The sequence below is a fragment of the Clarias gariepinus genome, chromosome 11 (assembly GCF_024256425.1).
Source record: "Clarias gariepinus isolate MV-2021 ecotype Netherlands chromosome 11, CGAR_prim_01v2, whole genome shotgun sequence".
NCBI lineage: Eukaryota > Metazoa > Chordata > Actinopteri > Siluriformes > Clariidae > Clarias > Clarias gariepinus.
This window is the reverse complement of record NC_071110.1, coordinates 21,988,363-22,006,230: the sequence shown is the minus strand read 5'-3', so window position 1 is coordinate 22,006,230 and position 17,868 is coordinate 21,988,363. Positions and strand designations below refer to the sequence as shown.

The 17,868-nt window shown below is 36.0% G+C and overlaps 1 protein-coding gene across 1 annotated transcript in view; it reads left to right on the top strand.

The window, feature by feature from the left end:
* The first annotated feature begins 5,735 nt into the window (after window positions 1-5,735).
* The window catches only part of dyrk1ab (dual-specificity tyrosine-(Y)-phosphorylation regulated kinase 1A, b), a 36,373-nt gene continuing 24,240 nt past the window's right edge, over window positions 5,736-17,868 (top strand). The window contains exon 1 of the mRNA XM_053507464.1: window positions 5,736-6,494. The gene's annotated coding sequence lies outside the window, so the exon portion shown is untranslated. The remainder of the gene's footprint in view (window positions 6,495-17,868) is intronic.

The window sequence follows — 17,868 nt, the reverse complement described above, 5'->3', positions numbered from 1 at the left end:
GTGCAAATATGCATAAAAAGCGAATTGTTAAAGTGTCTTGTGCAATGGTTCAGAAATGAAAGTATAAATGAAAATATAAATATGTAGTGCATGGTAATACTACTGGGAAGTTTAAATATATGTCTCACTCCACATCCCAGCTCCTCTATTTATTTTATACACTGTCTGGAAAAAATAATCTTTTTACATGAATCAAATTATTGGGCTTCATCAAGCAAAGAAAACATTAAGGATATTGGAAAATACTGGAACTGGGTTGAAACCCCTTTAACTTGGAATAATGAAATACTAAACTGTCAACTTTATGAAAGAACTGTTGTCGGGGAAAAAAAACATGAACAGAAATCATTTAAACACTTGGTTAAGTTGCATTGTAATAAAAAAAACAAACAGTGAAGTTTGATAGTGAAATGGGACCAAACAACAGTGTGGGCATAAGAAAACCACTTTTTAGTGAGACTAATCAGAAAAAAGGCTTGATTTTGCTAGGGATCATGAAGAGTGTACTTATGAACAATGGAAAAAAGGTCATGTGGTCTAATAAGTCCAGATTAATCCAATTCTAGAGCATTGCACACATTAGGGTAAAAAGGGAAGCCCATAAAGCGAGGCACTGATACTGGCAACTTTATAATCTCAGAAACATGTGGCAATAAAATTGAGTCAGCTGATGACCTGAATGTATTGAATGACCAGGTTATTACATCAACAGGGTTTTTCTTCCTTAATGCAATGTGCATGTTTCATCCTTCAAATTAAAAAAAAGTAAAAGTGTTTTTGGAAGCAAGAGAAATTATTTTAACACATGAACTGGGCAGTCTGAACTCATCAGACCACATGACCTTTTTCTACTGTCCAGTCTAAACTAAAGTCCATGTTCCCAAACTAAAGCCTTTTGCTATTAAACATTGCAAATGTTTTTACTGTAATTTTTTTACTCAGAAATGTCACCAAGTGTCTAAATGATGTCCATTCATAATTTTTTATTAAACACATTTCTTGCATATATATAGTCACACACACAATCAATTAAATCATGTAAACATCTTTATACCTGTTCAAAATTAGCCAATCAAAAACAGTGCATAACATCCTAAAGATCAAGACCACTCAAAAGCTTTACATTAAATAAGGACAAGAACTAATAAATGAAAGGAAAAAAACAGTGGGCTTAAAATGGAACCTTGTGCAACACCAACATTTATTTCAGTATGTGTATAGAAATCACAATTGACATCTACAGACTGATAACAAAGTAATAGTATGATCAGTGCTGTCAAAAGTTGCATTAAGGTCAAACAATATAATCAAGAAAACACAACCCTGACCAGAGGCCAGTAGTAAGTCATTTACCACTTTAACTAGGGCCCTTTCTCTGTCATAATTATCACTAAATCCTGACTGATTTGTTTCATGAATTGTATGCCTGTCATGATTCTCTATTTTCTTAACCTTACTTTTCTGTTATTCGTGAATTCAATGCTCTTACCTTGCTTTCTTTGTTTATTTTGAAATCACCACCCCGCCTGCGATCTGTCTCCACCCTTTCCCTTTGTTCGATTTTCCCTCTCTTTTTCCTGACCACACCCCCACTTCTTGCCAGATTGTCGTCTTGCCCATGCTCCTGGAAGACTGTGAAGTCTGGTGATTTAATGATTTTTGCAGAGAAGAGACTGTGGTTAAAAATGTACAATCAACGTGAATTATCCTAGAGACATTTATTAATAAAACCCTACTAGGCTGAAAATAAAACCCTTATCTTTTAATGGCTTGTTGTGGTTGTTTTTGGGTCCAAGTTCTGACTGCTTACACTTATGTATAGGTATAAGCATAACTGCTGTGCTACAACCTTTTCTACGATCTTGGCGATAAAGAGGGGATTTGATATTGACTTATAGGGTCAGGTTTCTTAATCGGGGTTTAATAACTGCTAGTTTAAGACTTAGGTACATAGCCAGTGGTGAGGGAAAAGTTGAGTATTTCTGGCAATACTATTTTTTAAGATGTGAATACAACATGTAGTACAAAATTTGATGGTTTTTGATTAAGAAAGTAATGAAATTACTTTTTTGAGAGATCTCTTGAAGGGGAGTACATACCCACTATGTAATAAAGTATATGTACAAATTCAATAAATTTCAATTAATTTGTATTAGAAATATGAACTTATTACCGATGTTTAATGTCTACTAACTTTTCAGCCTCCCTGTAGTTTGACAGTATTTAAATGTTTACTTACAAAGTCTGTTCTAAAATGCTTATGTGATTGTTAGACAAGGCTAGTGGTAGTTTTTTTTTTTACTCCTCAGTATGTTTAAAATTGAGAATGTTGTCGCCGGATCAAGCTCTTTGGGGCAGACAGTGACACAATCACACTTAATAAATTTGGGTCACTTAATAATTCTGTGCATTAGATGACATAAATGTATAACTTGGCAGCATAGCAGGATGCATATGATATTACTAAGAGACATCTTAAATGAGATGAGATAATGATCTAAGGGATTTAAATAATGATCTGATAAATATCTAGACTGTGAAAATGAGGTTTAATCCCAAGGTTAGTATTAGATCAAGGGTGTGACGAGATTACGAATGGTTTATACTATGCACTTATTGCCCCTACAAAAAATGAGATAAAACATAAACAGACATTTGATATTCACAAAAAAAGATCCTATGTATTAGTGTTGTATATGTTCTTAGTGAAAAAACTTAAAACATTTTAAATTTGTTTCATACTTATAAATAATCTCATTATTAATAAGTCTTCAGCTGTCCAGTTTAGGTGAGTATGTGCCCAAGAGAGCATCAGATTCCTGTTCTTGACTTGAAAAAGTGAAATCCAATGTGGTCTTCTTATGTTGTGAACATCTACCCGAAGGTCAATGTTTTCTTCATACTTTTTCAATCACTTCATGATTTTTTTGCTTACTTTCTCTAAATGTGTTTTTTGCTGGTAGTGCAAATTAATCTGGCCATATTGCAGACCTCTAATATCTACCAAGACTTCACTGGCTACATGCCAAGCTATCTGCAGAGACATGTATAGTGCTTAAACAGGGAAAACATTACACCACTTTGGGGAGAAGACAAGCAAATGCATTGTGACAGAATTCTGGAGATCCTAATCTGGTTTTATGTGAATTTTGGAAAGAAAGAAACAAACAAAAAAGCTTGATTCCTTCTGTTTTTTTTACTCGATCGTAATGTTGGACTCAGAGAGTTTCCTGATCTGACTGAGAAGCTAGCAGTAGATGGTTCCTAGCATAGCATAAAATAAAACTGGCCACAGAGTCATTGGTTGGAGATGGAGTTTTGCCCCTTGTGATGAGCCAAAGGGGAAAAATATCTTGCGTGTTAATGACTCCCCCTTGTGGAGAATATTCACCTTTCTGAACCTGTGAGTTACAAACCCTGGTTTACAAGGTTCTATTGAAGAGTTAACTTGTACAGAGGACGATTAGGGCCACCATAAAAATATATTTGAGTTCTGATTTTTCAGAAGTTTTCAGTAAAATTGAAGTTTAAAGTTTGTATTCTGCCATAACAGTCACAATTTTGAGAAAAACGTTCAGAACTCAAATACATTTTATGGTGACATAAATGATGACCTCTTGCCTACAGATGTACAATATAACAGGAAAATAAAACATTGATCCAATGAAAAATACGGCAGTAATTACCATTGCTTAATTAAATATAATCTATAAAATCTATAAAATATAATGCTAATTCAGACAGCCACAATTTTGCTCCCTCTGTACAGCTGGATGTTGCTGTCCATAGTACAAGTTTTACTTTTACACACCATAACACTGATCAAATGTATTTTAAGAAGAATAAAAATATAATGAGCTCAAAAATTGTAATATTAAAACAAATATTTGTAAATGTATAAATCCATAAATCTTTTTGAAGAGTACAGTTCTAAATAATTTCTACATTTGATTTTAATTATATATAGAATTGACCTTTTATGTCAACTTTACACTTTCATAATTTGAGATTAAGGTGTACATGTTTATTGTTAATGATTAAATGGCTTTGTCTTTATTAATTTTAGTATTACATAAAAACTTCTTACATTTGCAGTTTCATACACATGACCAAAGTATATGGCCACCTGACTGTCATATTCTTATGGGTGCTTACTGAACTTTCAATTTAAAAGTTCTTCCCCTTCTTTACTGCAGTATTCCCCTGCATTTCTTAAAAAAGGCTTTCCAATAGAGTTTGGAATGTGGCTGTGGACATTTAAAATTAAGCCATGGAGCATTACTGTGATTGGTAGAAAATGCCTGAGAATCAGTCACTCTAGGGTGTTTCATGCAGGTGGGGTCATGGCATTGTGCAATTCACTTGACTATTTCCACAATAACCTTGGCAAACAATATCTTTCCTTGGAGCTCGTTGTCATGCTGGAACATAGGTAGGCCCTTCAGTTCCAATAAAATGAAATCTTTTATCTTTTTTTAAAAAGCATTTTCAAAAATTTTTAATTTTCTATTCCACTTATCCTGTTTAGTGTTATTGGGGCCTGGAGCTTTTCAAAGTGACATTAGGGTCCTAGGCAGGAGACACCCTCCATACTGTGCCAACCCATTGCATTACACACTATGACCAATTGGAGAACACCAAATCAGCCTATAATGCATTTCTTTGGACTGTACCTAGAGGAAACCCACCAAGCATGGGGAGAACATGCAAACTCCATGAACACATACTGGGAATCAAACACGGACCCTGAAGGTGCAAGGTGACAGTGCTAACCACTACAACACTTTGCTGTCATAATAAGTCATATTGCAACTAATAATTTAACAGATTTAAAAAAAATTACATACATTAGACATTCAAATGGTAGAGTCAGAATTTGGCATAAATAGAATGAGAACTTGGATCCATCATGCCTTGTTACCACTGTGCAGGCTGCTGGTGGTGGTGTAATGGTGTGGGGGATGTTTTCTTGGCACACTTTGGGCCCCTTAGTGCCAATTTGGCATCGTTTAAATGCCATTGGCTACCTGAGCATTGTTTCTGACCATGTCCATCCCTTTATGACCATCATGTACCCATCCTCTGATGGCTACTTCCAGCAGGATAATGCACCATGTCACAAGGCTCGAATAATTTCAAATTGGTTTCTTGAACATGACAATGAGTTCACTGTACTAAAATGGCCCCCACAGTCACCAGATCTCAACCCAATAGAGCATCTTTGGGATGTGGTGGAATGGGAGCTTCGTGCCCTGGATGTGCATCCCACAAATCTCCATCAACTGCAAGATGATATCCTATCAATATGGGCCAACATTTCTAAAAAAAAAAAAAAAAAATGCTTTCAGCACCTTGTTAAATCAATGCCACATAGAATTAAGGCAGTTCTGAAGGCGAAAGGGGGTCAAACATCGTATTAGTATGGGGTTCCTAATAATCCTTTAGGTGAGTGTATATTGATCTATATAGGTCATTGATCTATCATGTTATAGATGTTAAATATATATAAATGTTATATATATATATATATATATATATATATATATATAATATGATAGATCAATGAATAGAGGACTGACAGGTTTAGACCCCATGTTGCTGATTGACAGATTATGACAAAGGCTTGCGTTGTCTGGTCGTCATTGCTACATCCGGGACCTTGCACCTTGATTGACAGTTTCCATAGGAACGTCACAGGCAGTCGCCATTTTGTCGGCAGGTTTTTTTTTTTTTTTTGAACCTTTCAAATGTTTTCGCTTCCCGCCGGAATAATGCAGGTGTATAATTTAGAGTGACAGCTCGGTGTGAAGGGATTTTTTGACTGTTCCGTAGGGAGTCATTTTCAGTACAAACGTTTGGACATGTTCGGGGTAGATTATGCAGCACGGAGCTCTGCTGGCTAACGTTAGTACCCGTGTCTGGGGGTCTACCGGGCCGGTCCGCTGCGCAGGTTTGGAGCGCGCGCCATTTTGTGAAAATTGACATATAATCTTGGTGGAAAAGTCTTTTTTTTAATATATAAAGACGTGTCGATGATACATGATGTATGTACACGCGTAGTATTTATGTCGTTTATATAAGTCATGTTTTTTTTTCTTAAAAAAAAAAGTGTTATAACCTGTGCTCCATCATAAGCCAGGGAAACATTTCTCACTTTTGAGCGGAAGCAGGAGCAACTAGCCTTTAGCGGGTTAGCTAGTCATTGCTAGGTAACGATACCTGGATAGCATTAATTAGTGTACTATATACTGTATACAGCATTCGTCTGTCAGGCCTGTTTTTTTTTTTTTTTTTTAACAAGCAGCGTTTGAGGACATTCGTTTGAGTTTGCAGTCTGCCGCCTGTCAGTTAGCTTGTTAGCCTCGCTCTGTGTGTGTGTGTGTGTATCGGGGTGCCTCAGTCAGTGAACGCGTCGTAACAAACGTTACAGAAGCTGGATCATTGGCTTTACCTTTTCGGATCTGGGCCTTTAAATGAAGATCAAATCATTAAAGGTAAGTGGACATGGTTAACGCGTATGTGTGTATATTTATATATTAATGTAAAGTGTAGCCAGCTAGTTAGTTAGGCAGCCGATTAGCTGCTCTGTCTCTAACTCCTGTACAGCACTGGCCTACTGGCTAACACCACTGCCTAGCTTTATAGATATAAAAGTTCTTATCGTCTGGGTTTACGTCGTGTCCTCATTCTACACTCTGAAAGTGACTATTCGGTAAAACTAGTCAGCTAGCTCAGTCTATTATGCTAACTGGATCACTAAGCTAGGCTATGTCATTACTAGGCTGCACAGACAGCTAGCTGCTCGCCCAGTGTTGTTGTGGGCGGGAGATTAGCTCTTAGGCGGCTGAATTCTAATCACATTATCTAACACATCATAGTGTTCATCATAAGGCGCTAACTAACACAAATCAGGATTTTACTCAGCCCTATTATTCCAAGCTGTCGGTTATCCATCATTATTGAGTCATCCTGGATAGTCGTGCACAGGGTCAAATCGACAAGATGCTTTATCTTAAATTAGTTTACTCATTACGAGCATTAATCGTTTTTACGATTTTCTAATCCAAGCTGTCGTTGTTTTGGGGGAAAAAGCAGAGCGATAGACCACGAGACACGGTTAATTGCATTAATCTGAGTATCCAGTATGAGCTCATGCAGTCTGTCTGACTGGACCTGCCAGGCAAACACATGAGATGATCAACTGTTATCTGACACTCAGTCAGCCAGTCAAGGGCTCATGAATGGTTTCGATCAGACAGAACATCTACAGCACTGACTGGCTACTGAAGCTGATGAGTTTAGTGTATTAGACACTAGTTTAAGGCCCTAACATGAGCGATGTTTCTGCATGATGCAGGGGAGATTATTAGAGATGAGAATTGAATGATGTCATTTTTCTGAATGCTTAGGACATGTGCATGTCAATGAAGCCTGAATGGTTTTGTCAAACCTAATGCACTTGGATTAGGGTATAATCCCAGTGCATGTCGGAGCACCCGGAAGTCATTCATTCAGTAAAGGGAGAGCGAGAGATCCGTCATTTAAGAGCCAGAGCCAGACATAAAACGTTTTCAATCTCCTCTCCTGTGCATTCCTGCTTACTGGCATGAGCGAGACTTCCGGTTACTACTTGTTATCCAGTAAGAACTGGAAATGCTAGTGGTTATTCTTAAGATATTAGTTCTTTGTGCTCCTACATTATTTACTTTTCTTAAGACTCATCATTTCAAAAGCTCTTGCTGTATAATGTGATCATCTCCCTTCACTGAGGAGTGAGAGGAAGGAGTGTAGAGATGACCTCGGATAACCTTTCGTAACATATCTGGCTTTATTTAATCAGCTCTTTTTGACATTTTAAAAGGAAGTTAAATTTTATAGGCACATGGTAAATATGCTAACAAGTAGGTATGTAGATTTGTTTCATCAGTGGAGGAAATGTGTGCATATTAAAGGTGAGGGGGAAAAATCGGTACAGTGAGATATTGCAATTTTTTTTCATGTGGCCATTCATGTATCGCCACACCTAGCTGCCACCGAAATCAATTTTGTTTTAAATATATTTTTGCATTAATATGTGATTGCTTTAGAGTTGGGGAAATGTTGCAGTTCCTCTTTAATCCTACAGGTGGTCTTAACTGTTCACACATTGTCAGACAGCACAGCATCTTGTTTGTTTAGAATTGTAACAAAATCTGGAAAAAAATATTATTCAATCAGAAAATGTATAAAGTCATGCTACGTACAAACTCTCAATACAAATCGAATCAGCACCAAGGTATTGTGATACCGGGTGGTCCCTGGTGATACCCATCCCTAGAGCATGATGTAAAATACTTTTTTCTAAGTACTGTAAAAAAAATCTAAAGTAAAATTGCTTATGTTTAAATTTATAAAATTAATGAACATAGTTTGGAATACAGACCATAGTTTACTCATTACGAGCATTAAGTTCAAAGATGCTGGAAAATCACTTTAACCCTCTAGTTTAATCTAGTGTCTTCACCCGGTGTGTTTTGTGGGCTTGCTAATGCAACTAAGTGAAATCATCACACATGTTTCTGAAATTTCTGCTCAATTAGAAATAACATTAGAAATGCAATTATTGTTCTTGTGACTTAATATGTGTCCATCTTGTAAGTCATGGACAAGCTAAGAATTAAGTTTTTTTTTTTTTTTTTTGCAGAGAGTAAAAAGAATCATCTTTTTTTCTTCTATTACATTCAAAAACAGATTACAATGATTGATAACATATTAAATATTAACCTTTTATTAATGTTACATTACTGTCCAAAACTTTCTGACCAATCATATTTTAGCATTTAACCACACTTAAATTAAATTTAAGAAATCTGAATACATAATATACAACATAGGGCTTTGCAATTAATCGAATTTCGATTTCAATATCGATTTCGGGTCTCAACGATCACAAAAATGGTGTAATCGAAAAAAAAACGATTATTCACCTTAAAAAAATAAATAAATAAAATTTTGACCTGCGTTCTGACGCGCGTGTGCATCCGCACTTTCGCCCTTCCAGAAGCCCGAACTCTCTCACTCTATACTGTCAGCGAAGAAGTTGCGTATGTGGTATCTGGTCGCATTTAAAAATCAGCGCGAGTGAAGATGGCAGAAAAAGAGCAGCCACAGAAGTCTTTGGTCAACAAAAGAGGTAGAAGCAATTCTGTTGTTTGGAAACAGTTTGGATTTGAAGAAGCGGTAGTGGATCAAAAACATTAGGTGCAAGATTTGCTACGCGGTTGTGTTGGCACCGGTTGGTAACATCACAAATCTTTTTAACCATTAAAAAAAAAACACAGACCGACATACTGTATGACCAACTAATTAAGAAACAGAAAGAACGACGAACAACCCCCACAACATCCTCCGCATCACAGTCATCCATTAAAGACACGCTCTTCAGTGCAACTCCGTATCCATCCAGTTCAGATAGGGATAAAAAACAGATGCCGTTGCAAACTTTTTAGCCAAAGACATGTGGCCTATTAGCACAGTTGAGACTGAAGGATGCAGGAAAATGATAAATACTCTGGACAAGCGTTATGCTTTGCCATCTCGACACTATTAATAATAATTTATTATTTATAATTTATTAATTATTTCATTTAATATTTATATTCTATTTATTACTTGTTTTCAAAAGATTGTGGAAGTGTACTACATTGTTGATCTTGTTGGCCTTTATCTGTTTTATGTCTTAATCTGTTTTAAGAAGAATTCACTGTTCTGTTAAATAAATGCAACATATTTCCAAAGTCAATAAGTAATCGTGATTTCAATCATGACCAAAATAATCGTCATTATGATTTTTTCCATAATCGAGCAGTCCTAATACAACATGCTTGCTCCTTTACAATAGCCCTTCAAAGTGGCTTAGGCTAGTGATTTTTAGCAATGAAAACCGTCCGAAATAAGTGAATTTGAGTCAAGATCAGCTTCTTCCTGCAGTTTAGTTGGCAACTACAGTAGCAATGAGAGATGTTTATATTTTTACCCTTAACTATGAAACATTGCTTATCTGTTTCTTTGTGTACGTATTTATTCAGCCAGTCAGTGTGACTTGAGCTCACAGAGGCAGTTCACCGTGGAAATATTGTTTCATCATTGTGACTTGCCGTTCTTTATGTATCCCAGGTGGCTGTAGATGCACATTTAATCCGGGAGCAGAGGTGGTGACATGATTGGGAGGAGATCTGTGTTAAAAGGGAGATTCCTGTCATGGAACCCAGATGTATGATGTGCGACACACTGTTGGGAAGTTTAAACAACAGTAAACAGTTTAGTTTATAAGTGCTAACGCAATAGAGCGTAAAGAACTTGTGCAGGATCAGCTAAAATTGAGGTCTGAACTGCCAAGGTTTTATTTTGGAGCGATTAAAAATATTTGCAACAACCTTTTCCCAACAAATCTGAACTTCATAATTCAGCTTTGTCTACCATCAGTTAGGTCGCCAGAGCCAATCCAGGACTCAGCAACTACTGGGTAAGAAAATGCAAGACAGTGAGGTCCAAGCAGAGCGCTGTGTTTGGTTAGTGATCACACTGTGCGTCGCTTGAAACCCAACACTCGATTCACCCACACGTGTATTTTTGAAAGCAATAGTTTGACTTGTGGGTCTGTGTGAGATCCAAAACGTGTGTGAAAACAGTATTGAGGGGTCTCATTATCGCCTTTATAGCATGATTTCTGTGTGAAAAGAGTGAAACCATTGCAAAAACTAAAGATAGAAACACCTAGTATTAACCAGAATAGAGTGATATAAAAAGTTGCTATCCATGTGATATTTGACATAAACACACTCAGTGTGCACTTTCTTTCTTTTCCTTGTTTTTTAACGAATTCATTGATTTTTCTCCCAACTTTTTATAAAATAATAATAATAATTGAATCACAAGACAATTCAGACCATAGGGAAAATATAAAGCAGGACTCTTGCTTTAGGACAGCTTTTTTTCCTGTAATTGGGAGAAAACCCACTTATCCATGCACCCAAATAAGCACCCCATGACGTCAGAGTGTCAGAAAGGATTTTTGAACAAACTAGAGTGCAGTCCAGACTGCCTGCCCACCTTCATCGTGATTAGCATCGTGATTAGTCAGCAGAACCATGTGAATGAACAGAGGACAGGAATCAGTGACAGCTCTGACGGCAAGTCTCACTTCCTGTCTTTCTCACAACACACTTCTCACAAAGTTTTTGTCGTAGTAAATCTGTTTTCAAGGATGAGAATAAAATCATTTCAAAGCATTTATGAAACCTACCTCATTGTGGGTGAGTCAAAAATCATCCACACTCTGGCTGTATAATTTATTTTAATTAACTTTTTGAAAAGACAAGTACATATATTTTTTTGACATAATATTTTATTGTCTATCTCTCAATGAGCTTTCGTATTCCCTTTAAAAAAAAAAAATGTTTTAGGCCGAACTGCAAGCCAGAAGTGAATCTTTATCCTTGTAGGGCTGCTTTCAGAGGACCAAACTTGCTAAAGTCCAATGATGCAAGATCAGGACTACATAATCAAGATCAAGCTTTAGAATGTCAAAAAGATGATCTTGTGAGTGTCGACAGTGTGGGCAGAAGGCTGTCGTGGACTGTTTCATGGGCAGAACATTGAATTTCTTTATCCAGAACACTGAAATGATTGATTTTTTTTTAATCCAAAACATTGAATTCCTTCTTGGAACTTCTTTCTCCATTCGTACACATTTCTTTGTGACTAAAAACATTTAATAATACAGAGGGCTGCAACAACGAATTGATTAAATCGAAAGCAAAGTGAACACACTCGGTGTTGTGCACTGATGGCAGCAAAGTTAGCATAGACAGGGCGGAGGAAAAAAATAAATAAACGAGCGGAGGTAGAGGAAAGATACATGACAGAGGCTGGGAAATCCGTAATCGGGTAATCGTATCCCCTGCTGGGTCTTAGTGCGCGTCTCTTACTGGTATAATCAACTGCATGCACGTGTGTACTGTTTAACATGACACTATGACCACATGTGTGCGCGTAAACCATATTTTATTTTGTGTTTCTATGCGTGTGTGTACAGTGCGCATGTAAAACAAAAGCAAGTCTCACTAGAGACATTAAAAATCCATTTTCTCTCTCTGCTTAAGGCTTAGCCTGCTCTTTGCCTGCTGTGTGTCTGGGTGCCACACACACACAAACCCCTCCTACTTTAACCCTCACACACACACCTTTACTCTCTGCTTTACAAAGAAATGCTGCTCTGTCATGATTCTTTTCAAAGGTAAAGTGCAAGTAAATTTGTTTTATTTTTACTTTACAGCAGTGATTCAGTTAGGGTTTTTTTTGTTTGTTTGTTTTTGGGTTTTTTTTATTCAATTTTGTTTACGAATGTTTTGGAATACGACCCTGCTTCGGAATGAATTATGCTTGTAATCTAAGGTTCCACTTTATATATTTGGCAGATGTAAAGCATACATGTCTGTTTTTTGTGTTAGTCCATTTTTATTTTATTATTATTACCAGCTCAAGGAGCAACATGTTTGTGCACTTTCTAAACATTTTAGTTCTGTTTTTAAATAAAGGGTTGGAAATGAATGCTTTTTCTTGTTTTTTTTTTTAAATCGATGAATCGGGGATGAATTCGACAGAATAATCGATTATTAAAATAATCATTAGTTGCAGCCCTAATAATACACAAAGTCTTCGATAAATTACGGTACCAAGTACACCCCCAGATCACACACCACGCACACAAAAATAAAATAAATAAAAAAATAACTGCATGCTGCTCTTCTTCCATGCAAATCACAAGTGGGCAACCGTTTTTGCTCGTACCTCAGTTGCAAATAAACTGATGCAACACGTTCACACCTGCTGAGGAGGTGGAGCGAATAACATTTGGCTCACCTTCATCTACTCTGCAAAGAAATAAAATGAGGCACTGTTTATCTTTAATCTTCAGTTATTAAATATGTTTTACAGGCTGATCAGTTGGAGCTGCACTAAGCTCTTCAGCACAGAATCTGTAGAGATCAGGAGCAGCCAAGTACTGTTTTGACTATTCAAGTTTAAATCATCGTATGGGACAACTTGGAGAATAGTCATGAGTGTTCCTCCCAAATAAATCATTGTGGAAATGGTTAATTCTGCACCATCAGGCCTATTCAAACTGGATTAGTTTATCAAGTCACATGTAATACAAGTGTTAAAAAAAGAATTTCATCCAGACAGAAAAAAATGTGTACCCCAAAAAAAAAAAAAAAAAAACAGTATGATCAGTCTGGACAGGAAGTAAGTCACAAAAGAGCACCTGTAAAATAGGAAATTACCCAGCGACCCCATGTAAATGTAATCGTGGTTAGGATATGGCGTTGTTAGAGAAATGATCTTGCATCATAGAGGAGTTAAGACCTGCGGTCTTAGGACTCATAGGGTGACGTATAACCAATTTGGACCCTCTGCGACAATGATAACCTACAAGCACGTTCTGGCAGTATCAGAAAATAACCTCTGAGAAAGCACTTATTTAAAATCCACAAATTGAAGGAAGGCATGGGAGCAAACAAAACCCGCGGGATAGCTACCAAAGCAATATTTGCGATGTTTGCACACAAGTAGGGAAATTTGTTTAGAATTAATATTGAGATCATCTCATACAGTGTGATTAAGCAGCTTAAGACCTTCCCAATGTCCCTTTATGATTTCATAAAAATGATGGTATGAGTTCTGTTTAGACGTTATATCAGTTTCGTACATAAACACAAATTAGTGCAACAAAACACAAGAGTATGATTTAAAATTATATGATAACTATTAGAGCTGAGGGTCATAAATAAACAGTTGATTCAATTCGATTTGTTGTTTGGGCGTTGACATTTAATGTTCATATCTAATGTTTGTCTAATTTGTCTCAAGCTGCTATATTTCTTTCAACTTTTGAATAATTAAAAAACTTATGTTTCTTATTTTATTTAAACTCATACATAGTGATCCTGCCAAGCTTGCTTCCTCTTCCACACGCCAGTCCTGGAGGTGGTGTCATGGGTCCACCTGCACGTAAACTCAACACATGAAGAAGCAATGCTCTCGCAAAATGCGGGTATTTGAGCAAGATGGAAGTAGTTTGTAATTCATTTTGGCAAAAATAATAGTAATGATTTTGGTCAATATTGATTTTATTGATTAGCACAGATACTTTGACTTTGGAAACGTCATGCATTTATTAAATGACAATTTTGGGGGTTTAAACAGTAAACATATCAGGAGTGAGCCCTACATCTTTACATTGCACTATGATGCCTAAAATAACTTAATTCATGTGCATGCTGATCATGAAGAGAGATCTGTACTGATCACAGATCAACTACAGTCTGTCATCGCTAGCTTTTAGCGAGGGACAAACATGCCAGATTTATCTTATTAGAAGCCAAACATAGAATGGAATGTAAAGATTCAATCATTGCACAGCCCTACAAAATAATTTTAGGAGTTATAGCTATTTCTGTGTAACCAAACTATTATTAAACTAAAAATAGTAATAATCTGTAAGAAGTATGTAGATGAGGTTGATTTCAGCTTTCTGTATTTCAGTATTGCATAGTGGGCGGGAAAATACGCCATCCATGTAGTCCAAGTGCATTTTGCGCTCAGCTCATCAATCTAAACGCTGTGCCTGTGTTAGCCGATATGCGCTTTCTTGAGGAATTGGAATAAAGCTTTAGGCGAAGTTAAACAAGTTTCCCTAATAAAAAATAAAAAAAAAGATTATATATATTTCACGAGTAACCCAGTTTGCGAGCGTTCAGACGGATGAACAAAACTTTTAATAAATTTTATTACATTATAAATAGTTATTATATTATTATATTATATATAAATTATATTAGTTATGATAAACAAGCGAGTCTTGATATACGAGTACAGAGTATCATGTGGCTGCATTAGCCAAGCGTCACGTGATTACATCTGAGCCAATGGTTCTTCTTTCTCTCGCGCTGTGGAATTGTGGGTAATCATCTCCCATGCTCGGTCTCGGTGCGCGTGCCTTACTTATATACTTATATATATCAACATTCGTGTGCGTGTCTACTGTTTACTATAACACTGACCACATGTGTCCGCATAAAGCATCTTTTATTTTTTTTGTATGTGTGTAGGATAGATTTCACACACAATCACACTTCTAAACTTTATACTGTATTTGTGTATTTTTGGTACAGTAAAGTGAAAATATATTTTTTATTTATTTTATTTGTTTTATTTAACTACTGTTAAATTTAAAATTGACAAATGAATTGCTTGGCATGTCCGCTGCTTCTCAATACTTTTACCAGTCAGCTTTCACACACAAACAGAAGACATGACCTGACAATAAACAAATATAGGTGAAGGATAAACACGAGTAATTTGTGTTATGAATGATTTATTTTCTTACATGTGCGGAGCTGTACGTTGCAGTGCAAGCAGCGGTGTTGCTCAGCTAACCGGCTAAGCGATGAGCAGGCTTTCATTTCCTGCATAAACTTTTCCTTATTTAGCTGTTCCCAAAAAGTGAAAGGATATTTCAAGCACTTACAAAAATGTTTATAAATTTAAAGTGAATTCTACGGATGTTTCTTTTCTTCACCTGAAGAAAAAAGTTCTTTTAGTGGACTGTAGGAGCACTACACCTATGCGTATTAGGCTTCATCACTGAAAATGTGCTAATTCTGTTGCTAAGTTACAACTCTTTTGTGTAAACAGTCAGAAAGTTGGATTTTGAATTAAAATAAAATAAGTGAAGGCACATTGTTGCGTGGTTAAAGCTAGACCATATTTGCTCGAATCACAACGCACGCCAAACTGAACGTCCTTCATCGAATGGTCTGGGACAAATACCTGTACTGTATCAATGTGCACATGTAGTGTCACAAATACAACATGATAGTCACAATATGATGGAATTAAAATTTCTGTGACAACAATGTGCAGAATAGTTAAATTTGTTGCTCTTTTTCCCTTTTCTGGCATTGCTTTGATTAAACATGTAACAACAACCATATATTGTATGTAGCAAAGTGCAAATAATATATTTCTCAAAAACATGAATGTCACATTTTAATGTTATTGCTGATGCGCATGCCGAGGTTCATGCTCGTATCCAAAGCAGCCAGTCACAATCAGCTACTTCCATTCCTCTTTTTGGTTAGTTTGTTAACATGTCATGAGTTGAGATGACATGAGTATAGATAAAATGGTGTAGATAAAAGACTGACTGTTGTTTTACCGACTGAAATACAATACCAGCACATGGAAAAAAAAGTTTTTTTTTTTTTTATATCTGAAATAAGTCACAATATATAGTAATACACAGTAAATTGTACATTGCTTGAATTCAACTCACCCCCTTGTGTGCAAATGTAATACTTAATAGAGAAAATTATTACCCAAAACAGTAATTACTGTTAATATTTTTTTAATTGTTTAAATTCTTACGGGCAACTAATTAACTTGAGAAATCATTAACATCCCTTGTACTACAAACTTAAGTTGCTTGAATTGGCTATTTTGCAGTGGTGGGATTTCCAGCACCATTTGTGAACTGACAGTAAGGTTTGCGGGTGTCACAGGGTGCTGGTGAAAGAAAGTTTTATATTTAACTGACCATTTCAGACCTGCCAACGTTTTCTTAACACATTTTAACAACATAAAGGAAAAATATGCCAAAGAGCAAGCTTCTATTTTCTTTAATAAAAAAAAAGACAGATGAGCCCATACACTGTAGAGACTGTAGAAAATATTGCTTGACGTTTCATTTTTTTTCAATAGAGCAACTTTGGCTCAATTAGCAAAAACATTTAACACTCAAAGTGCTGAGGTTAAAGGAATTAAAAGTTATATAATACAAAGATACAATATAAAGTAATGTAACCCAGGAAGGCTAAGGCTACATAATGCTTATTCCCTAAAAAATACTATAATATTTTGGCAAATAAAAAATAATTAATAGTAAATTTTATATTACATAAGCTCCAAAAGAAGACGACTTCAGGTACTGTAGCTATATGTATTTGTTCTAATGCATTAGTTCTGTTTTTAGACTTTTGGCTCAGATCTATTGATACTTCCTGAAGTGTCCTAAAGTTTAGCATTTCCCAGATACAGTTTATCTCTTCGTTTTCTTTACTAATAAATAACCTCACATGGATACAGTAGACATGTTTGAATTCCTGCTGTCATCATAAAGACTGTCTTGTATTCATACCAGAGCTAATTTTTATCATGTGATCACACTGATCATCACACAGAATTACTTGTCAATTTCCACAGAGCTGGATACTGTAACGATTGCTACTCTGCTCTCCAGTGTTACCCAGGATAGTACAAGTCTAATTCTGCACAAGGTTCCTCCACAGCTTTAAAATAGAGCTTTAAAAAAGCTGTTTTTGACACTTTCTCTTAAACGCACTATGCGATAAAATAAAATGTAGTGGATTTGAATGATCATGAATTAACCATGCAGTACTGTGCTGGCTTCTTGTATTATGTTCTGCAGTGTTTTAGCCCATACTATCAAGAATGCTTAAGAGATAAGAGGTTGAATTGGTTGCACAGTGTTGTGGAGAGTTTGAACTCCATTAAAAATTGGCTAAAAATTACATTTGACTCGTTAGCAGTGGTAATTTAGTCAGTTCTGCTTTCAGCCAAGAAATAACAGGATCTAATCCATAGGGCTGCAACTAACGATTATTTTGTTAATCGATTAGTTGGGCGATTATGTTTTCGATTAATCGGATAAAAACTTACCACTTCTTTAATTTGATATTTCGCTTATATATATATAAATAAATAAAAATCTGGGTATTATTTATGTATAAAAACAAACTTTAAAAA